Genomic DNA, 24,331 nt, shown 5'->3' with positions numbered 1-24,331 from the left:
TGTATGCTTTTTTCACATTTGACCTACTGATGTGTTATGTTAACAGAGTTTCTATTATTAAGCCATGTTTACAACCTTGTGGCAGCTTATTATATTATTAATGAATTATAGCTCTAAAATAGACACTAATCTAGAACCCACTTAGAGCTCTAAAATAGAGAGTAACCCAGAACCCACTTGACTTGCATATATCTTTACATCTAGTTCTAATACTACTTTGAGTTATAGTTTTGGCTCAGATCGTTTTCTTTTTCTGTGACTTCTAAAACCTTGGAAAATAGTAATTGTAATTTGGAGTCACTTTCCAGTTTTACTTGAATGTTTCTGAAGCAAGGACAAAACTTCTTATTCAGAAGGAGATCTAGAATGAGCTAATTTCTAATAAAAGAACAGTAACAACGTGAATTGATTAAGCAGCATATATGGGTAGAACAGTGTGTTAAGCAATCATTCTTCGGTTGCTTGTCTTATAGTACTGACAGATGTCCTGTTTTTCAGACTTTGGAGTATTTTAGAGGTTATACTACAATATTAGAATTTTAATGATGAAATATAAAGGCTGTCAAGTCAAATTGACAGAAACCAGTGAAGCAGCCTATTGCTTTTAAAGAGTAAATCTTCTAATGCATTGGTTCCCAGATTTTAGCGTGCATTAGAATTAGCTTAGATCCTTGCTAAACCATACGACTGCTGGGCTACACCTCCAGGGATTTTGTTTCAGTAAATCTATGGTGAGCCAGTAGTTTGCAGTTCTAGTAAATTCCCAGGTGAGGCTAATGCTAATAGTCTAAGGACCACAGTTTGAGGGCCAGTGCACTAATGTTGCCTAACAGATAGCAGAGACCCCTGATTTATCACAGATTTAATCACAGATTTAATTTAAAGCAGATGGTGCTTTAAAGAAAACTCAGCAGGCAAACTAAAAGCCGAGAAACTTAGGGGCACCTGGGTGGCTCAGTCAGTTAAGTGACCGGCTTCAGCTCAGGCCATGATGTCATGGTTCATGAGTTCGAGCCCCATGTCAGGCTCTGTGCTGATATCTCAGAGCCTGGACCCGGCTTCAGATTCTGTCTCCCTCTCTATCTGCCCCTCCCCTGCTCACCTCTGTTTCTCTCTCTCTCTCTTTCAATCTCTCTCATAAATAAACATTAAAAAAAAAAAAAGCCAAGAAACTTAATAACATTTTTCTTAATCTTATGTTTAGTGAACTCATTAATGGAAGACTGAGGGACAAAATGTAGAGAATTACTGTGCTTCTATCATTGTGATTGTAAATATGTTTTTTTTCTTCTCCTTGTGCGCTTGTCCCTGGAAGTATTAACTTCAAATTTAGATACCCCATTGGTATTACAGTTACTAACATTTATAATCAAGGTCACACTGATTATATAGAGACAAGATTTGATATCAGTGAAGAGATCATAAATATAAACATTTTGGGGTGGCTGGGTAGCTCAGTCGGTTAAGGATCTGATTCTTGGCCATGTCAACTCAGGTCTTGATCTCACAGTCTGTGAGTTTGAGCCTTGCGTCAGGCTCTATGCTGACAGTATGGAGCCTGCTTGGGATTCTCTCACCTGCACCTCTCTCTCTGCCCCTCCCCTGCTTACATGCGTCCTCTCTCATTCGCTCTCTCAAAACAGATTCTCTCTCCTCATCTACCCCTTTCCCGCTCTTAAATAAATAAACTCTCTCTTAAAAACATAAATGTAAACATCTTTATTCATAAATGCATTCATTCATAATTTACTAAGCACATATAGTATGCTGTGCACGATGTATACGTTCGCAAAAGTAATCATAAATTGTGATAAGGGCTGTGAAAGAAAATGTAAAAAGTTCTATGAAATAGTGGAATGCGAAAACTTAATTTAGGGAAAGGCTATCTAAGGAAACTCATTTAAGCTGAAACCTGAAGGGTTGGTAGGAATTTTGGCCACACAAAGAGTTACGGGAAGAGGAAGTACTATTACCGTCACCAAATAGGCATCGAGCACTAACATCTTTCCATATATTATTCCATTTAATAGCCCTTTAGTTGGATAATATTATTCCCAAATTGTAGATGAAGAAATGGAGGGTTAAAGAAATTCAGGAACTTTATTCTAGAGGTACCCAGCTGTTAAGCAGTGGAGCTGGAGTTTTATCAGGTCTTTCGGACTCCACAGCCAAAGTTTTAACTACCAAGTTACATTAGGGAGATTTGAGAATATTTTCTTAATTACTAAATAACATAAGTTGTACCTTCGTATTTTAGTTTTTCTCATTTTTATACCAGAACCCTGTGTTCTTTTTCTATAAATTAGACATAAGTACGCCACCTGGGGGATATACACATACATATTAGAATACACAAATGTGTACATGTGCATACATACCCATATATTTATATTTATAGAACTTTAACTTTTTCGGATTTTAAAATGAACACATTTGAGAGATTTGGGAACCTCTAGAAGAACAAAAGAAGGAAATAATCTTATGATCCAGAGATAACCATGTTGACATTTTATTGTTTCATTATTTCAGTATTTAGGCATTTATAATTTTTTTTGAATGTTAATCCAACTGTGTATACAAAATTATTTACTGATAAATAAACCTAGTTTTCAAACGAAACATACATCTGTTTTAAGAATTCTAGTGATTTAAAAAGAATTTTTTTTTTACATTTATTTATTTTTGAGAGACAGAGACAGAGCATGAGCAGGGGAGGGGCAGAGGGAGAGGGAGACAGAATCAGAAGCAGGCTTCAGGCTCCTAGCTGTCAGCACAGAGCCTGATGCGGGGCTCAAACCCACGAACCATGAGATCCTGACCTGAGCCGAAGTCGAATGCCTGACCGACTGAGCCACCCAGGAGCCCCTCTAGTGATTTTTTAATAGTTTCATTGCATAATATATTGATTTTGGCCTTCATATAGGTAGGTGAGAAGGAAGAGGTTTCACATTTTTTATGAAGTCACATGAAAGGCCCTCTATTATAGTCTTTGGGAGTCAAATTTGCTAACTCATTCTTTAACCTGTTGGTCTGATGGAGTGACGTTTTTATAAGAGATATTTATAATCTAATTTCTGTTCTGTTTTTCTCATTTTTGAGGACTATAAATAACTTTAAATAATAAGACCTAATTTTGACTTCTAGTTTACCATTCAAGAATATTGTGCTAATAGTGTCACTAATTGTTTTTATGCCATTACTTTGCATTAACTGATTTTCATCTATTGCATGAAATTAGTTTTGTGAATACAGAAAAATAAGCTATTTGGATTTCAGCCTTCTATTTAAAGGACAGTCCCACAGGATTATGTTTCGTTCCTTTGAATTTTTTAGTCTCTGCCATGTGCATACTCCTTTGCTTTTGTAGACAGACCCCAAGGATGCCAGAAGAGTTTAAAAATATGTGGAATATAAGCCGTGCCGCATTTTATGTTTATTAACCAATTTTAAAAAATATTAAAGGTCAGATTTTGTTTTTATCAAACTTAACATCTTGCCTTAAATGATATATGCCTATTCCTTTTGGGTTCATTATGTGTCATAGTGATTTGTGTTGAGGTATTTCTTTTGTGCACATCTACCTCCAAGAGATTTTAAATACAATTGCAGAACTTTACATTTGTAACTTGAGAAACAAGGAAACACATTTTAAAAAGAAAATCAGAACACCATTCCGTAACAGTTAGAGACATAAATCAGCAAAATAAAATTCATTTTTAAAAGCATGATAATCGTTCACTATAGTTTAATTTACTATAACTCTTATTTCTAAGCTGGTGAATGTAAATTGAGTTTAGATATTAGCCAGATATCATATTATTCACATGTAAGCCTTAAAATTATGTGTGTAAATAATTCTTTCGTCTTAGCTTCTTTCTCTGGTAGTAAATTTTTATTGGAAATGTCTCTAGTTTTTAAATATATAAAGTACCATTTTTTTTCTTTTCCAGCCATAAAAGTCATTTTTAAAGTATTTTTCCTTTTTTCTTGTTATAGTATTTCTTTAGCATGTCTTTTTTCTGTACCTGTTATTAAATGTTTTCTGTCTTTTTATTTTTTGTTTAGACAATTTTTCATTCATTCATTTGTCCATCCAGTCATTCATTAATTCATTCAAGAAATACTTATTTAATTCCTGTTATATGGTGGCCATTTGGGTTGATGATATGGAAAGAAAGTAAGAGAATGAGAATTCCTCTGTATCTATGTCAGCAATACTGTGAGATGCGACTCTTGTGTATCTTTCTCATGTGGTCATCACATGAGGTAGACTTTATCATTTCCATTTTACAAATGAGGATTTAGGTTAGGCAGGCTTAAGGATTTGCATAGAGAACATAGTTTATAAGTGACAACTATGATTTGACTCCAGGAATATCTGATTTTGCAATGTTGCTTGACTTCCGAAATGGGAGACATGTGAATCAAGTATGCTTCTTATCTTCATAGAGTGTGTAGTTTAGTATAGTCTGTGCTTTGTGAAGATGTCTGTGGTACTGCTCAGGAGAGGGGGTGAGCTATCTTCTCAGTCCTTCTCCCCGGCAACCAGAGAGTCTCCTTTAAACATCCATTTTACTTATTGGGCTTTCTCATAGCACTTCTCGTGAAAAATGGATTTTGTAGTTAAAAAAAGCTTCGGAGTCACTGGTCTGGAATTTTTGTATGTTTACATGTATGAGAGATGGTCTCTTATGCAGATAGAAACTGAGACAGAATGATAGACGAATATGAGAGAATGATGGAGAAAAATACGTGAAAAGAGTTACAAATACACTACTGTGGGAATGTAGAATTTCAGTTTGGATGATGAAAGCTTGTGAAAATAATGCCATTTGAGTTCTGTCTTCAAGGTACGGTAATATTTGGCACTGTAGAAATTTGAGGGGAAGGTGGCAGGGAGGATTGGTAGGAAACACTGCAGGTATGGGAAACAACATGTTCAAAGACCTAGAGGTGAGGATGAGGCATGTGGGCAAACATGGGAAATATAGGCAAAACTGTTCATTGGTATCAGAATATGGAAAGCTTTGAATGCTTGACTAAAGAGTTTAGACTTTTCCGTAAGTAGTGGGAAACCTTTAAAAGGTGTTTGGAAAGATAAAGGTATGATATGTGTTGATACTGATTAAGAAGGAGTGATTATAAGCTCCATGTAAGGTGGATTGGCTATGGGTAGACCTATCGTGGCAGTCCAGGTAATGGCAGTGGGAATGAAGAACAGGAAATAGAAGTGATAATGGAAGGCTGGATTGTTAGGTACTGGGGACTGATAGAATTAGTGAATTAGTTACCAAATGGGATGCGGATGGTGCCAAGTAGCAAGTTTTGAGTGTTGAGCTTTATCATTGGTATCTTAGGTGATTCCAAAAATATATGAGTTTATTGTACTTGTTTATATAATAAGATAGGAAAGACAAGAAATCAAGATGAAGTCCAAAAGGAGTAGAGATATAAAATTAACCGAGGGGTAAAAATGCACGGAGATGCATAAAATAAAGGTGCTCTCTGGTTCCCGAGATGGGGGCAAAAAGCGTAACTGTCAAGCCTCCTAGCAACTAGGAAAGCATAACATTGTGTACTATACTGTCTGAAAGCAAAGTCGATCAACAGTCTTTGATATAACCATAGCAGTTAGGAGTATAATAGTGTTTGGTGATAAGGACTGTGAGAATTTTCCTCCACGAAAGCCTGTTGGGCCCCTTGATTATGCAGTCAACAGTATCTCTACAGTAAATATAACATTGAGAATTCTGTTGACTCTTTAACATCTTGGACTTCAAGCTTAGGAAATAGCGCTATTAAGTACATTTCATTCATTCATTCATTCATTCATTCATTCATTTATTTTATTTTGTAAAGAGGCTAATGGAAAGTCTCACCTCAAGATTAGTGCTTTCAAATTGTGCTTTCTGGAGCCACAGGAGTTTCCTCACGGAACTCCTGGCTCCTGTTCTCTTATTCCCATATTAATCAGAGCAGCTCTACATGTATTTCTCCTATGGATTGGGTTTGCTTTTTATTTATTTTTTTTAAATTTTTTTATTAAAATTTTTTTAATGTTTTTTTTTTTTTGAAGGAAAGAGAGAGAGACAAAGCATGAGCAGGGGAGGGACAGAGAGAGAGGGAGACACAGAATCCGAAGCAGGCTCCAAGATCTAAGCTGGCAGCACAGAGCCTGATGCGGGGCTCGAACTCACGAACTGTGAGATCATGACCTGAGCCGAAGTTGGCCGCTTAAATGACTGAGCCACCCAGGTGCCCCTGGGTTTGCATTTTAAAACTTGGTGTTTGAGCAGTGGTCCATAGCGTACAAAGGTTTGAAACCATTGACTTATAGCAGCGGTCTCCAAAACAGAGTTCAGGGAACTTAAATTCAAATTTAAGCCTTAAAATTTCAATTTTCATGAAGAATTTTTAAGGTACATAATATACTAGAAAGGTAACAGATTTATGTAATTTATAAACAAATGACAGTTGTGGTCATTACAGTGTATTTTACTGATGAGGTATGTTAAAAGGTGAGCTGAGCTAGAGGAACGAAAAGGAGATATGTTTTAAGATAATTGGAGATATTTGGAGATAATATTTTTTTTTTTAATTTTTTTAACATTTATTTATTTTTGAGACAGACAGAGACAGAGCATGAACAGCGGAGGGTCAGAGAGAGAGGGAGACACAGAATCTGAAACAGGCTCCAGGCTCTGAGCAGTCAGCACAGAGCCCGACACGGGGCTCGAACTCACGGACCGTGAGATCATGACCTGAGCCGAAGTCAGACGCTTAACCGACCCAGCCACCCAGGCGCCCCTGGAGATTATTTATTTATTTATTTATTTAATATGAAACTTATTGTCAAATTGATTTCCATACAACACCCAGTGCTCATCCCAACAGGTGCCCTCCTCAATGCCCATCACCCACCTTCCCCTCCCTCTCACCCGCCATCAACCCTCAGTTAATAGCAGCACTTTCGACAAGAGCCAAATTGTGGAAAGAGCCTAAATGTCCATCAACTGATGAATGGATAAAGAAATTGTGGTTTACTGTGCCACAGTAGAATACTACTTGGCAATGAGAAAGAATGAAATCTGGCCTTTTGTAGCAACGTGGATGGAACTGGAGAGTGTTATGCTAAGTGAAATAAGTCATACAGAGAAAGATACCATATGTTTTCACTCTTATGTGGAGATAATATTTTAATGGATGTTATTATTCCACAAAGTTTAGCCTTCAAAAGACTTGGTTTGCTGAAGATTTTAGTTTCATTCTCTGGTAAAAACCTGGCCAGCTTATGTTTTATGTTTCCATAAAGGCACAAGCATGTTCTTTCAGTCAAGTGAATGGAAGTTTGAACTTTGTTTTTGTGGTACTTAATTATTATAACTCATATGGATATACTTGTGATTTTTCTTAGCGTTCTCGACATGGTTCTCTCCTTTCAATGTCTAAACATCCATGTGAGGCAGGGCAGGTAGGTGGATAATTTTTCTCTTGTTTCACAGATGAGGAAAGTGAAGCATAAAGAGGTGAAGTTATTTTTCATAAAGCCAGGCGGGAAAGTAAAAGGGCTCTAGAACAAAGTTCTTCCACTTCTCTCTGCCTTTTTCATGACCTTTTGTGCCTTTTAATCACTTCCCTGTAAGTGCCTTCTGAAAACCTGGATCTAGGGCTGCAGAAGCAAAGACCCAAAGTAAAAGATGCCAAGGGTTCAGTAGAAATAAGCGTAGTGTGATGAAAGTCTGAGGAACAAATTGACTTTTGAATGAAAATATTAAACACTCAGGCATCAGTTGGCAAAAAAATCCTCTTATTCACAAATTCCCATCAGTTGGTTGGTTGTCAGTGGCTCCCTCAAGACCTGAGCTGAGAAGGATTATGGTTCTACAGAGTCTCAGTGGGAAAAAAATGCCTTCAAGTTCACTCTGGGCGACCTTATGCCGATTACTGGAAATAATCTTCTATCAAGAATGTAATAAATATGGCAGAATCGTAGAATTTGGAAAAGTCTTAGCATTATGTAGTTCAGTACTGGGAAGCGAAGCTCAAACAGTGTTTTGTCTTTTTATATCATTGTAACTGTGCAACTAGATTGGAGTTCTCTCGACTTGAAGCTCAGTCCTTTAAAAGTCCAATGTGGTAATACTAGAAAAAATTGGGGGGAGGTGGGAAGCTTGGAGAAAACCCAGAAAATTAAATGTAAAAAAGTCAAGAGGAATGATTTATTAAGACTTCTGTGACTAGAACTAATCTTTCTTTTTTTTCCTTCTTCCCATGTAAGCAGGGATTTATTAAACAAGCAACAAACCATTAAACATTAGAAATTATGAGGTTAACAACCTTAAAATGAAAAAATCCCGTTTATCAAATTCCATCTTTTTTTTTTGACACTCAAGAAAGGAGCTTTGATTTTTGTTTGATAAGGCAACACATCCCTCTCAGAATAATTAATGAGGTCTTGATAAATGCACATTCATGTGGTACATGGAGAGAACAAGGGAAAAATAAGACAGTGCTCATCGCTGGAAATTGGAGTAGTGATTTGGGGATTGAACATTCTTCCTAGGATCAATCTTTCTTTTATGTTTTCTGATTTCCTGGCTATCCTACTTTTTCTTTTTAAGTTTGTTTCCTTTGTAGGGTACCTATTGGATACTTAGGTGGTCTGAGCAAGCAGATACTGGTCATGAGGAACATTCTCATGTACACCCCTTTTGTTCACATATATTCGTTCCCTAGATTTTGATTTCATTATGTGTGGCAGAGACTTTCCTAAACTCATAGGAATGAAGCCTGCTTTAAAGAATAGTAGACAGCAACTCTTAAACCACTCTACTTATAAATAGTCCCTTACACTTAAGAGATTTAAAAATTCTATACCTACCACTTATTTTATTGTCTCCCTCTCTTAGTCTTGAGTCTTGGCTTCTCACATGCTTTATTTTTTAAATGACCTTCCTTTCTCCTTTCACTCAGTATGTTCCTCTTTTTGTCTTTAAGGCCAATTCACCTTTCATATTCAGGTGTTTTTTTCTCCAGGTTTTTCCAGCCAAGAGTAAAGTGCTGGTTCATACACAGCTTCTTGCAGAAAAAGTTGACATGCTTTTTGTTCTTAATTTTCATTGAATTTAAAATTCGTGGTAAGCATATCTTTCTGTGAGCTCTTATTATCGATGTGCCTGTCCTAAGGCCATTAAAGCTTAATTGATTATGTTACTGTTCTAGGTGATGTTCCAAGGGAATTAAATCTACGGCTCTGGGCCCTCCACTGGAAGTTTAGAATCTAAAGCAGTGCCCATGTGGACACGAATGGAAAGAAAGTTGAGATGGCACAATGAAAAGGATGAGGTAGTGCGTGAGTGGGCAAGCGAGGGCATGCATGTTCTTTTTAAGGGTAGAGAGCAAGAATAAGTATGTAGGCAAGAGGCAGTGTAGGCTAAATAACTGAGGGACTTCTCAAGAACTAAACTGGAGAAGAACTAGAAGGAAGTTAAAAGTTCTGCAGTCTAAGAAATCCCTTCAGAGGAGATAAGCCTGTTGGAGCTCTATGATCATCACACTCTCAGAATACTGTGGAATCTGGCAGATGTGTTGTCTTTCTTCTATTTTTGTTCTTTTTTTTTTGTCATATCTACTTCATGCCATCTTTTATTTCTCCCAGTTAGGAAATTTGAATTATTATTTAGGCTGACAATTTTCATAGATACAGTTTCTTCTGTATTTCTTGTTTTATTCAGTACGGTAATCATGGAGTGGAAAAGCGACAGGAATGGGCATCTATGATGATAAAATACTTCAGAATAAAAAAATCAGTGTCAAATATCAAAGAGGGGGATTAGTTGGAAAACGAAAGTCCGAAGTGTTGTCAGTCTGAGGCCCCTGCTGCCTAAGATTCTAGAAAGGGCTATTAAAGGCATGATTTGTGAGCCTCCTAGACGTTGAGTATCAGAAGCCAAATGGTTTTACTCAGTAGTAGCCATGCCTCACAAACTCTGTGCTCTGTCAGGGCTGCTAGGTATCCGTCTCCGGAACAGAGGGCAAATACAATGGTTTTAAACTTCAGTAAACATTCGACAGATTTGTGGTGAGACATCATTGACAACAGGGATAAGCAGACTGGTACCTGGTTAGTACAATTGTGCAGCTTAATAATTTACAAAATGTGTCAAGTTATTGAAGACCTTCTTTTACAAGAGAGAGTTAGGCACCACAGGACCCTGTTTCTTGTTCGGAGTGGATCGACTGAGGGGTCAACGTGAGAGTTCTCGTTAGTTTTTAAAGTCATCTTTTGGAAGTAGTAGTAGATTAGACTTTTCTGTCAGTTTCTTAAAAGTTTCTCAGAGTTAGAAATTAGGAGTAAACTACCAGTTGCTCTTCACTCGGCATCAGAAAAGAACTCTGGAACCGACATGAAGTGGACAATTTCGGGGAGCTGGTAATATGTGAACAAGCTGGACCCTCCCTTAATTGAATGTTGTTTTGAACAGGGTTTCTCAAACTTTGCTTTTCCTGGGGATCTTGTGAAAGTGCAGATTCTGATTCAGAAAGTGTGGGGTGAGGCCTGAGGTTCTGAATTTTTATGCAAGCTTTCAGGTGCTGCTGGTGCCACTGCTCTGTGGACCACACTGTGAGTAATCAAATTTAGCCTCTTCGAGACGATTTCAGGATTGAGTGATTGTATGTATTAACACAATGTATGTACATACAGTGTATCTACATACATACTACGATGTATGTAGTAATAACTGCAATGATTTTTCCTGACTGGGTTGTAGGCACTTTACATGCATGTATCTTATTTAATTTTCATGGAAAACTTTCAAGGTAGGTAGTAAACATCTTTACAGGAATGAAGGAATTGAGACACAGGGAGCTTAAGTAACTTGCTCAGGTTTTTAAAATTGGTGTAACTGGGACATATTTTTTTTATTTCTTACATTTTTTTTTAAAAGTTTTTCTTTTAATTCCGGTTAGTTGACATACAGCGTACCATAGTTTCAGGTGCATAGTACAGCGATTCAGCACTTTCATGATTGGCTCAGTGCTCATCACGGCAAGAATAATTGGTGTAACTGGGATATAAACTTAACACCAAAATCCTTGCTGGGTCTGTTGTGTTTATGAGATTCTATGGCTTTTTTGAAACTGGTTTTCCCACATAAAAATAATTTCTAATTGTAGGAATTTGCTCTGTTTCTTAAACTTGAGCATGGGGGAAAAAACACTACATCATTACCAGTACCAAATTTGTTGTATGGGTTAATGTTAAACATTAAAACATAGTGTCCCCTAAATTTTTTCAGTTGCAATATTTGTATTTTTTTTTAGTTGAAAAATACTGGCAAGTATAAAAAAATCTTTCACAATTCTGCTCTTATCCAAACATAGTGATCATTACCATTTTGAGTTCCTCTGACAACATGTACACCCCTGAACAGGTAAACACAATATTGAACTTGTGTTGTTTACAATTAGGATCTTTCTGTTTCCTGCACTAGGCGCAGCTTTAATAATGATAAAGTCAAAACTCTTGCGACTTTACCCTCCCCTGTTTTTCTCCTAACTACCGGCAACACCACTGTCCTCTCCTCTGGGCTGCAGTCTCCTTTTCCCAGTCCTTGCTTCTCCCAGCGACCGCTGCCAAATTCTGCTGCTGGTTTCTTTGTAATCCCTCTTCAGTTTAACCATGTTTTCCACATTCTGGCCGAGTTTTTTCCTACTAGATTAATGACTGGTAAATCACCATGTCATCCTAAATTTACTCTCTGCTTCATTGGTTGATTGTTCTGGCTGCACAAAAAACCTTTGGTCTCTTCTCGCATCTTTGCCGTCTGGTGACTTCTGATGAAATAAGTGTGAACCCCTGCAGAGTTTAAGCTAAAGCCAGCAAAGCATCTTCCCTTACCAACTTTTCTTTCTAACCAAATCTTTTTCTGTCTTGTCCAATGCCAGATAGAGTACGAGTTTGCATGCTTCCTTTTCTGAAATGTGTATCTAGGATTTTATACCTGCGTATGTACTTATTTAATTTTAATAAATGTTTCTACTTTATTCTACCTCATTAAAGTTGTTTGTGTGATCATTACACCATTGTGTATCAAATTAAAAATGGGTGCAGGATGTTTGGAGAGGTTTGTTGATGTTTGCAGATGTTTAAACAGCTTTCTCTTCTTCCCCGTTTTTTATTCTTTGAGCAAATGTCTCATCTACCTGCCATCACCTGTGGCTCCTGGCCAGGGCATCTTTTCTCAGTGGACCCATACAGACAGTGATACAATCTCACAGCTTTCTTCCTATCCTCTTTCAGAAAAACAGCAGGTAGAACTCTTTTATGGCTTCTGTAAGAATTTCTGTTTTTAGTAATAGTGGAGAAATGGCTGTGGATGACATTGGGATAAATAGTACATGTCAAAGAGTTACTTCCTAGAATCTCTTTGGTGGGCAAAGAACAGGTACCTTTATCAGTGGGTCTTTGGGAACATCAAAGATTTAAGTGAGCAAGAATTTGAGAAATTGTAATTACAGATTAAGATTTAGGGATTAAAGTCCTCTTGTTCACTTAGCATGAGTATGGGTATGTAAGCCTTTTTAGGTAGAACAGTGAGAACCATGGTAAAAGGAATGTTATGCATTATTACAGAAACTAGGATTTGACTCCAGACCTGACTGACGTAAAAGCCGTGACTGAAATCTTTATTGTTTTAATTTTACAAACAAGGAGGATTACAAATTCCTGTGTTTAATGTAACAGTGTAATTTTTAACTCCTAAAATGGTATTTTCATATCAGATGAAGTATATAGGGTATGGTGTGGATATTGAATAAGATTATTGATTATGATGATTGGTTAAGAATGATTTAATTCCCTGGAACCTTCATTTTCTGGTCAAACCTGACCGAAGTCTTATCCCTTGGTACACTCTTTAGTTATATTTTTCCTTAATCTCTTTGGTTCTCACTGACCAGTATTACTTAAAGATCTACTTTGGGAGAATTTGGAGTCTCAAAGATGATCTCTTGTATTTTGTCAATTTAATAACTTTACCTTAATGATGTTACTGAGAATTGATACCTGTATAGATGAAATTGGGGATTTCTTATCACCTTAACTTCATCAAGGTTATATATACCACTATAAGGTAGTAGTGGAGAGTGAGAAAGCTTGGGTTTGAATGTCTGCTCTTCGACTGTATGCATGACCTTGGGCAGGTTTTATTACCTCATATTACCTCAGTTTCCTCATCTGTAAAGAATTGTAATACCCATTTCATATAAAGGAATTCAGAGAATTAAAGGAAATAATCTTTATAAAGGGTTTAGCACAGTGCCTGGCACAATAAGGAGTCAACCAAGAAAAGCTAACATAAAACAAAATAGAGTTTCAAGGTATAGTGTTGGAGGTACATTGGGCACATATATTTTCTTAAAAGACATTAATATACACTTAATTAAATATATTTAAAGTTTAAAATACTGAGTTTTTAGAATATATACTTAGAATACCTACTTAACCTAGAAGAAAAAGACAAGTAATATTTTTGGCTGTATTCATCTTACTGAATTATCTATGCTTCTGACCTTTTTCTTATTAGTGTTACTGGTTGGACATATTATCATTGTCTAACATCTCTACTAGAAGATGGGGAAAAGAAAGTAACAGACTGAAATTTTAATGTTTTCTTTCTTGTGAATAAGCTTTGCAAATGTTGAGGGGGGAAACAATTTGGAAATGTATATATTTTTGTATATGCATCTTGTCTTAACTTATTTCTGGGTGTATTAAAAGTTGGCTCCCTCTTGGTCCCCAAATGTGGCTAATTTACTTGTAGAGCCTTGTCTAAAATAATTCCCAAGCCTCTCTCATGTCCCCTTCCTCCTCAAGGCATATTACTCAGGTGATTCTGTTGATCTGGGCTGTTACGAACCCTGTGTAGCCCTGTGAGCCCTTTAGTGGAACATACTTACTCAATCCTTTTTCTTTTCTTTTCTTTTTCTTTTTTTTTTTTTAAAGCATTATGGTTGAGTAATAAGGGCCCTGAGTTTACTTTAAAAGATATGTATGGCAATAAAAGTCTCCTTTTAAGAAAATTTGTCAACTATTTGTGCCATCTCTGAACTCAGATCACTCATTATAATATGATTATGTTTTTAAATACTTATTTCCACTTATGTTCAAGTGGGTTCTTTTTTTTTAAAGAAAAATATAAATCAGATAGGCCATTAAGCATATAAACATTTTTATTTTTAATTTCATTCTGATATTACCATATTTCTGTGTTTTATGATATCCTGCTTAGAGTATGTCTCATGAAATGTTTGATACCAGTGTGCCCTCAGAGGGGGACCTGGGCCTCGGGTGAGGCAAGCAAAGTTCCTAGGGCTCAGCATTTAAGGAGGCACTCACTTTCAGGGTTGTGCACAAGTAAGGACCTCCTTGAATGTTGTGCCCCAGATGCCTGCTTGCCTCGTCCCAGCCCTGCTTCAGAGAAGTAGGCTGCATATAAATTATTTTAATTTTGGTTTAGCATAATCGCATGCATGCTTGGATGCTTTATAAAAAATTAATGACAAAATGAAAATAATGTGGCCAAAGCCAAATTGATATTACCCAGAAGAAAGTTAACTATTTGAAAAAGATAATGTTATCATTTTATTCTTGCATGTTCAGTAATTGTCAGAACTTCAGAAATTCCAGTTCGGTAGAATCTTGTCTCACAGTGAAATGTGCTTGGTTGTTGTATCTACTGGCAGCTATCTGAAATCTATCATAAGTTTCTTAATTTGATATATAGTACATTCAGCTCTTAAACTTACGGATATCATTGAAGTAATAAGTAGTGACTCCAGTTTTACTACATTTTTATTAATAATTTTAGAATTCTTTGAGAATTTGCCTATGATTTTTCCTTTTTCTTTTTTTTGAGGGCTACATCTGGAAATGCTCAAAAGTTGTTTGCCTTTTTGAGAGAACAGTTTGCAGTGAAAGTATAACTCCTTTAGAGGTGAGGTTCAAGTTAACGAATGATGAACCATAATGTGAGGAAGCATAATATTGTGAATTATTATTTGGCAAACATGACTAATGCAGGCATTAGCTGCTGAAGCCATTAATAAAGTACCACTTGTAGAAAGCTAGAGAGATAGGTAACACAGAACTTTCTCTGTCAACTCTCAGAATGTAAACTAGAGTACAACTTAGTTTATTCAATAAGGACTGAATTCTTTAAGTTTGATATGTTTGTAGGTTCCATGATTAATGTGTAACTAGAATATGAAAGTGAGTATTTAGAGTCCGTTAAAATGTGTAGATGTGACATCATTGTCAAGGCAGACATTTTATTTCTTAAAAGTTAGAATTTATTTAAATGCACCTTTTTTTCCTCAAAATAAATTTTTCTTTCTCCTTACCATGGTGCCAACGTAAGTTTTCCTAAATAGAATTATTTAATATTTAGGTCTGTTAATAGTTTTGAAAAAAAACAAATACCCATAACAACCAGGGGTGGAGGAGTATCTAGATTTGTTTTTAGCTTTTCTTTTTCATGGTTTCTCAGAAGTGTGTCATATTATAAATACATTCAAAATGTTTTGCTCTGAGGATATGTAGCATTCCTATAAAGGTTAAATCAATAAAAATGATTTGGACACATTCCTAAGCATGGCTAGAACAGGTAGTCCGTTGTTTTAGGTACCCTTGAGTTCCTGGAGCAGCTCATTATGGCGTAGCAAAAGAACTTACTAAAACTTGCTTTCTATGTGTAGATGCATCAGCTTAAAAAAAGTAAGATTTTCTGGCCTTCGAGAAATGAATATTTTTTAAAGTAGCCCTGTGTATATTGATTTAACGATGTGTTTTAAAGTCAGTTACTAAGTTTTGAAGCTTTTTATTTTTTTCTTCCGAATGCTGAAGATCCATCATAATTGATAAGGAAGAGGTACGTACAGGGAAAATGCAGTGGGCAAGCCTTTCCAGCCAGTTTAGAATAAGTGGTAGTCTAATTAAAGAAAGTATCACACAATATAACTGGAAAATTAGGAATTCGGTGTGATTATTATTACTATTATTTTTTTTTTTTTGCCAGTTTAGAAGGAAGTTCTGTAGTCACTGGTATGTTATCTATTCATTTGAGCAGTTCAAAAGGCAAGCCTGTATTTAAAAGCGTTAAATTTAAGCATATATTTTAAAAAGCATATGTATTTCTCTTGTGCTTAGGGTTGGCTTTTTAGTGTGGTATCATTGCTAGGTAGAGTTTTACTTCATGCATCTGTTTGCTGTTTTCTTGTTCATTTCGTATGTTCGAGTATGTAAGTTTGTTTAAGGTTATATATAAGTTTTCAGGTCACGTTATTTTCACAGCTACTTTTCAAAAAATATCTTGGTCAGCTTATAATATGATGATTTTTCTTAAAATTTCCTTTAAAACAACATTGGGGTATTAGATTTTTTTTTGGGTAATGGGACCTCAATGAAATGATTATGTATTTGGCAGATTAAGGTTTAAATCAAGGTGGCAAATTTGAGTTACATATATTAATGTAGTGTCATTTTAGAAAATCTCTTGCTATCATTTTCTACATGTAATATAATTACTTTGTGAATAAATACTTAATGAAAAATATTTTGTTATGTTATTTGTTGGAGCACATGCTTTTATTTCATAGCCAAGAAAATGGTTTGAACATGTCTTAGTAAAGTTTTTTATGTATATAAATGTATAAATATAGAGTGTTTTAGCCATTTAGTAATTAATTTATCAATTTAAGCCAGATATTTCACTCTTATAAAAAAAGTTATTGAAGTATTTCTTGATGTATTTTGATTTTATCATTATATTTTTAAAAATAAGAATATTTATGAAAATTTACAAAAGCCTGATCTGCATATGGCTCCATTTCTTTCTGGATCTTTGTGAATGGTAATTTTAAAAAATCTCTTTATATGTTTTCTCTGGTCTTATTGGTACACTAAAATATTCTGCAATATACTTATGCATATTATAAAGGAAATACATTGTTAAATCTTTATTACTACATCAAGAATGGTGCTTGTCTGACAATACCAGTTGTCCTTATCTAGCTTAGATAATGATGTTTTTAAAACTAGGTGGATACTCGTGGCAAAAAGCTTTGAAAATGTTACAAATTTTCCTCCTAAGATAAAGGGAATGAAAGATAGAGACAGGGAGGGAGGCAAGAATTGGGAATGCAGAGAGAGAGACAGAGACAGAGACAGAGAGAGAGGGAGACAGAGAGAGAACATACTATATGTGTTTAGTTTTAACAACTCGGGGAATGTAAAGAATTCTGCGTGAACACTTGGGTTTTAATAATATGAAAAAAAGAATTTATATTATGGAGAGGAGGTTGGATTAATGATCAAAGGTTTGGATTACACTGAATTTTATGTTTATATTGCTTTACAAAGATACGGTAGTACACTGTGTAAGTACTATCTGCTTTATGGATTATCTTAAATATTTTCATTTTGCATTGAACTCTATTTGAAAGAGCAGTAGAATTTTTTCTGCATTTTTTTCAGGAGTTGAATTACTTTGAAAGATTTACAAATTTTATGAGTAGTTAATTAATGAAAATTAATCTTACTAGATTACCTTTTATAACCAATTAGCTTGCCAAATACTAGGATGTTATTGTCTTAATGGAAGTTTTCTCTTAGAAATTTCTTTTAATGTCGTAGTATTTCGAATTGGGTGATAAAGTCCTTAGTATGAAATGCTTATATACTTTTACAGCTATTTATGTTATGGAAAACATATACTATGATATAATATAGATTATTAACATAAAGAAGTTTTCTTTCTATACTACATGTAATATAGTAATATACTGTTTATAATATATATAATATTGCAGATTTCTGTAATGTGATAGGATTTTATGAAATAAAGTAAGAATTCACTTTTCTTAAAAAATGTGTTATCTTTGAGCTACGTTTACAAAAAATCTTATAATAAAATTATTGATTCAAGGAAATCTGTGCCCTATATCTTTGAGATACATGTATGTCTATTTTCTAGGACCAGTTTACACCAATACAGTAAAACCAGGGGATTAAAATATTAATGATAAAATATAGCACTTACTGTCTTTTCAGCTTCATAGTGAATACATTTTGCTTAGATTCATTTAAGTAATTTTTAATCATCTGATAGAAATAATGATACCTTTTTACTTAAAGATTATCCTGGAAGTTTGAAGTTTAAATTGAGAAGTTCAGTAGAGAAATTTAAAAATAGAATTAATTATTACTGCTGAAACAAGATAAGCAAATTACAAATCACAATGCCTAATTTAAATTGTTTATGTAGGTTATATAGGCACTGAGTAAATATATAGAAAATTTACCTGTTTAGCTCTAGGCCAGAGTTGTTCTTTGAGAGAATGTCAATCAGTAGGTATCTGTTAGCAGATTAGTTACATTCATATTTACCTTTGTGAACTGTAATAATTCAACTGATAATCAGTGTTTAATTATTTTAAGTTTATGACTGGAAAATAATGTCCTTCAGGTTTTACAGGCATAGTTTTTGATTATTTTTATCTTGAATTTCCCGGTTGATGCTTGATGACCGTTAATGGTTTTACAGTTGGACATTGCTTTGTTAGTATACATGCAAAAAGTAATTGGTTATCTCTTACAAAAAACTACTAACAATACCTCAGTTAAATAATTTACAAATTTTTTCCTAATGATTATCTCAAGGTCTGTAGTCACTTATGTGTTTGTATGCACTTGCAAATGCATATACCATGTATTAAAATTTAGAGCAGACTGATAGTTGAAAGAGATTTAAGTTCTGTTTATGTGGCATATATTTTGTGTCTGTATAAAAATATGTCCATGTTCATATAAAGTTCTGTGGAGTACCACAACATCATTATTCTAGTTTTTCCAAAGAGACTGTGTGTATATGTTTTTCAAACCTTATTGATGATTGTTAATTGTGATTTGGCTAGCATTTTCCCTTTATTATTAATATTATTTTTTGCTTATGCTGAACCACAAAAGGGATTTAACTGTAAGACATCTGACTATAAGGAATATGTGAACAATGGCTTGGCGCATTCATGGTTCATACAAATTTTAGAGCAACCTATAAACACGTAAACTTTTGAGTTTTAAACTTAGTGTTTTACGTAATTGTACTTGATGGCATAATGATTTTAGTAGCTCCTATCGATGTAAAAAAATAAAAAAGCAAGTTTAAATGAAAAGTAAAATAAAATTCATTTATTTGATTTTGTGGTCAAAATTATTTGCCTTGCCCAGGATGTTTACCTGTACCTTGGTAAGAATGTCGCTTCTCTAATGTAAGTCACGTGTTATTTCTTAAGGGATGGCAATAGAAATAGTGCACATAAGCTGATTGCAACAGTGACCATAAATACATGTTTGAGAATAATGTTAACTTGGTAAATTTTCTGACATCGATATAATAATTTTAAGGTATCTTAAATAATATTAAAAATCGTGTTCATTTAATATGTCTAGATGGTGCAGAATTCCTTGTGGGCAATTGATTTAAAAAATCAAAACCAATTAATCAAGATATACTAACATTTGTCCTCTTTTTAATTAGAACCACAGTCACATTTGGTATGATTTTTGGTCCTGGAATATGTATTTGATGTTGAACTTATGAATATTAAGAAGAATATAGGGTGTTTACAGGAGATGTGTTAATGAATTTTTTTTCACTGCAAGTATTCAATGCTTATGTAGCAATTAGCCTTTAAAGGACTTTTAATTCTACAGCTAACTTTATGTGGAAATTGTTTTATATATCATGGTAAATGATGGGGTTTTTATTTACTGTTTGACGAAAGCATATTTATGAAAAAAATGCTTTAGACTTAACATGCTGTTCAATAATAACAGTAAGCACGTGAAATGTTTGATATGGTGTTACTTACATCCATCTAACACTAGTGGTTCCAAACCTTGAATCCTTTGTTCTTAAAAAAATGATATAAAGGGGAGAAAATTCCAAGAATTCACCGTAAGATGAAAATATTACATACAGTGTAATAAAAGGATACTTAATCTCAGTTTCTGTACAGATCTTTAAAAAGTTATGTGGGAATGTATAGACTGTTTTATATGTTTGCTGTTGAAAAGACAAAAGCTTGTGGTCAACTGTGGTGAAAATTGTAAGGAAACTCCCTTTGAATAAGGTATAGAATTTCCCCATTATTTTTTTGAATTGTAACACATTAATCAGAATACATATCCACTTAATCCCATAATCTCTGAAATGGCAGTATATTGTGTTAAGGTGTGTATTTTCATTATGTGAGAATTCCTTTTCTAAATATTTTAAAATAGTAAACATTTTAGATTTTGTGACGAATCTCCTTAAATTTGAGACAGCTTAGATTGTTTTCCTCTTTAGAAAATACTGTTGTTTATTGTCACCCTTATTATTGGAGTTCAATGACAGATTTATTTTATTTTATTTTTTTGGTAGAATGACATCTTCAGTGGAATTCATTGGTATAGGAGAAAAAAACAATGCATGCAGCTAACCTATTGGGATATCTCTGCCTAAATTAGCATTGGTTTTACTAGCACCCATTTAATGACAAGTCTTAAGTGGTAAATGACTAGAAAAAATGGTTAACGCTTTTGTCACATTTACGATTTTATTACTTACAGGAAAGATTTTTTCATATTACAATTCATTTGTCTATCTGACCGTATGTGTAATATTTTTTAAAGAGACACTGTAGAGGTAGACTGTTCCAGTGAACCCTCTATATAAAAATATCTCTGAAGCCTTTTGTTAGGTAATAGCATTTGTGATCTTAATGCTCTTGAGGAGCTTTTGCATGACCTCACTATTAGCATTGTCACATTTTAGTCTCCTGGAACAAGGGTTAGAACAGCATGGAAGGTTGATATTTGTATGCTTTGGAGAGGAATTTGAGATGTTACCCTGTTTTGCCATCAGTTTTCAAGTAGGTACGGGTGCATCATTAATCATAGGAAATGCAAAAATAAATAATTCAGTCCCATTGGATTTTTTTATATGAATACTTACCTTTTCCCTTTTTTGTATATACAGTTGAGGTATTTAGGTAACCCCTAACCTTTAGCTTCAACAAAGAAGTACAGTATAAAAATATTACCACAGTTTTCATGTGAGCAGCTCTAGAGAGGGAAAAAAAAGTCCTCTAGATGGATATTTGTTGAAAAAAAAGTTGTGATACAGAATGTCTTAACTCAGCCCCAATACAGTACTTGAAGACCACCAGTGTATAAAATTGAAAGCACATGAGTTTTGAAGCACTAGAAAAGGTTTGTAATTGATTAGCGCTGCTTGAAAGTATTGAAGTACAGTGAGTTTTGATTTGTGAATGGTTCTATTCAATAAAGATTAATTCTGTGTGTTTGATAAAATCTTAGTGCCTTCAATGAGTTAGTTTTTTCCTCCCTCTGCAGTTTATTTAACCATCAAATATTTCAGTGTTCTTTTAACAAACTGGAACATTTCTATCTTACTGAATTTAACTTTAGCATGACTGATTTAAACAAGTCAAACTATCAGTGATTAGTTTGAAGGGTGTAATTGAATAGATTAATTTTTTGTCCTTGTAAAATAACGAAAACGTATCATAATGTTATCATGTATATTTCATGCCTTCCTTGTGATTTGGAGACCGTCGGGAGAGGTTCATAATGACTAACAAAATATTTTTCTGTGATTTCTTTTAAATCCTTTGCATTTTAAAATGTTTCTAAGATTTCAAAAGTGAAATCTTTGTTTTTTATGTAAAATTAGGATTATTATAATTTAAAGTAATTTATATTATAAGTCTTTGGGAGTTGCATTGACATCCTTAACTTTTAATATATATTAGGGTGGTCTTCTGTGTATGTTCTTGACTTTTTAAATCGTCTCCCTAGATTTTTGGAAGTTAGCTGTCTTATTTTAGAAGCAAGTCATACCATTTCGACATTATTAAATTTTGAAACTGTAACGTTATTGACATGGACCACAACTATTACTTTGGAAATCAGTGTTTACACATCATATTTAGTCACTGTGACCAATTACAAAGGTTTTATGTGGAAATTTAATCAGTTAGCTGATATATTGTCATAAATAAGTTCTTAATTGTAAGATATTCCGTGAGTCAGATCTATCGTTTTCAACAGAGTTTAGTTATGATAAGTAATAGGCAGATTTTGAATAATGCAGATTGCAATTCTTGTTTAATTCAAGGTAAATGGTGTGCTGAGAGAGCAAGGACACTGAAACTCTATCTCTGTCACACACACACACACACACACACATATTCTCACACACTTTTCGCTCTTATTTGAGGCGAGGCAGTTGGTCCGCGTGTGCTTTTTGTCCCTCACCTAGGAAAAGCCTAAGCTTCTAAAAAATTATTTTGCAGAACTGGATCACATTTTGCAAAAATTATTTTGCAAAACTGGACCTCATCACTGGATCACTTTTGACTTTTCATTAGGTTGTGCTGATAATCATTTATAAGAATTGAAGGCCCAAAGTGAGGTTTTAGACTTCGAATAGATTATGGGATGGGAGAAATGTTTGTAGTGTGATGACGGCCTATACATAATGTTCACTACATACCTATAATTAGTGTTGTGTAGTGGGTTCATCTTAAATTGTCCTCCGGGTGCTAAAGTACCATTTGGGGGTGGGAGAGGCTAAATTCCACTTTTCAGAAGAGAAGGAATTAGTTACGATGTCTAAAAATATAGGACACGCGATAGATGATCTTTTATCTGTTTAGTTCACTGTTATGCCTGGTTTAGAAACTTGGGCAAGGTTTGAAAATTCTACTGTAGAAATAGCTATTAAGGATGCCACAGAAATATAAGACCCCTCGTATGATAGGGTAAAGAGCATTTTAATGTATTATTTGTGACAGGATTAATGTCTTTGCTTTTAATGCTCAAGTAGTCCTTGAAACTTGTGCTGTTCCCCTTCTGGTTAGAAAAAATGTATTGTTTTTCAAACAGTAATATTGTGGAAGAATAAGTTAACTGCTTGAGATGCCTGTTTCAAGTTATTCCTTCGTATAACAATAGTTTTAACCATTTTTTTCCTTATCTCTTGTGGGGGAACAGCAAAATTACCATGTGTAAGCTGTGATTATAATAGGGGCTGTACTGTAGCCTAGTTGTATATATGTTCTGCTTCCTGAATGCAGAAAATTTTGGAGTAATGTTTATTACCTACCATTACATTTCAAAAAAATAATCTGCGATTATTATATTGTATGTGTCGTAACTGAGGAGGCCCACTTCCAACTATATTGAGGGAGTCACTACAGCAATTTTACTTTTTTTTTTTTTTTTTTTTTGTAAAATACAAACTGCGTTCCTTACCTTTTAAAGAGAAACCTTTTTTCTCCTTCAGGTTTAATTATTTCTCTTTGACCTAAACTAAGACTGATCCTCTCTGGTAGCCAGTTAAAATGTGTGAAGTGGGAGGAGTAAAGGAAACTCCAATCGTTAGTTGTAAGTTATAAAGCAAAGTTAATACAGGTATACAGAGCAAAAGGATTGATTTTAAAGGATAAAAGAAACTTTTATAAACTTGCCTTGTAGTTGGAAAATGCTGGACATCATAAAGAAAATCTTGTAAGTGTTTAGATATTTTACTCTAATACTGTGTCAGCTGATGAATGTTGAAGTGGTTTACTTTTGTGTATCAACATTAATTTGAAATCGAATATTAAGGGACTATATTATGCCTGTTTTCTTTGAAAGTTCAGCATGATTTAATAGGTATGGCTTTTTAAAATCATGCAGGGTATCCTTGCAGAGTTTTGTTTTTCATGAGACTAAACGGTATTCATTTTGGTAGGTCCAAGAATATGATTAAAAGAATCCTAGACATTTCAGTGCTTGCCGTGTGTTTATAACAAGTTTTCCATATGGGTAATAGTGTGTAGATGTAAAATTAAAATTATATAGAAAATATAATGGCGTGTAAGTTTTTAAACTTACAGTTCTGTGAACTATTTCATATCCTGGATGTCCTGGGTAACTATAAAGATTTTTTGAAAATGGCTATTACATGCTTATAATTTTATATAGGAATATATGCTTCAATTATACGAAGTTGTGTAGAAACAAACTTGTGCACCTATCGTACGATGCAGGGGAAGCTTACAGATAGATTTCTTTTAGTGGAGCTGGTTAAAATGTTAAACTACTGCAGGTTTATTTCTGCAGTGGAGCATAATGGTAGAGCATAATGTCGAGATAATTCTGTGGTCTGTTATTTTGTAAAATTGCTTCCTTTTTGAAGTTTGCTCAAATATTGGGAGC

At 34.3% G+C, this 24,331-nt stretch overlaps 2 protein-coding genes across 10 annotated transcripts in view; one reads left to right on the top strand and one right to left on the bottom strand.

The window, feature by feature from the left end:
- SUPT3H (SPT3 homolog, SAGA and STAGA complex component) overlaps positions 1-24,331 on the top strand; it is a 536,625-nt gene that overhangs the window by 30,623 nt on the left and 481,671 nt on the right. The gene's annotated exons all lie outside the window — the stretch shown is intronic.
- RUNX2 (RUNX family transcription factor 2) overlaps positions 1-24,331 on the bottom strand; it is a 259,424-nt gene that overhangs the window by 234,041 nt on the left and 1,052 nt on the right. The gene's annotated exons all lie outside the window — the stretch shown is intronic.

Source organism: Panthera leo, chromosome B2 (genome assembly GCF_018350215.1).
Source record: "Panthera leo isolate Ple1 chromosome B2, P.leo_Ple1_pat1.1, whole genome shotgun sequence".
In the NCBI taxonomy this organism is placed as follows: domain Eukaryota; kingdom Metazoa; phylum Chordata; class Mammalia; order Carnivora; family Felidae; genus Panthera; species Panthera leo.
The sequence above is the reverse complement of the archived record's forward strand: the minus strand, read 5'-3'. Positions and strand labels throughout refer to the sequence as shown.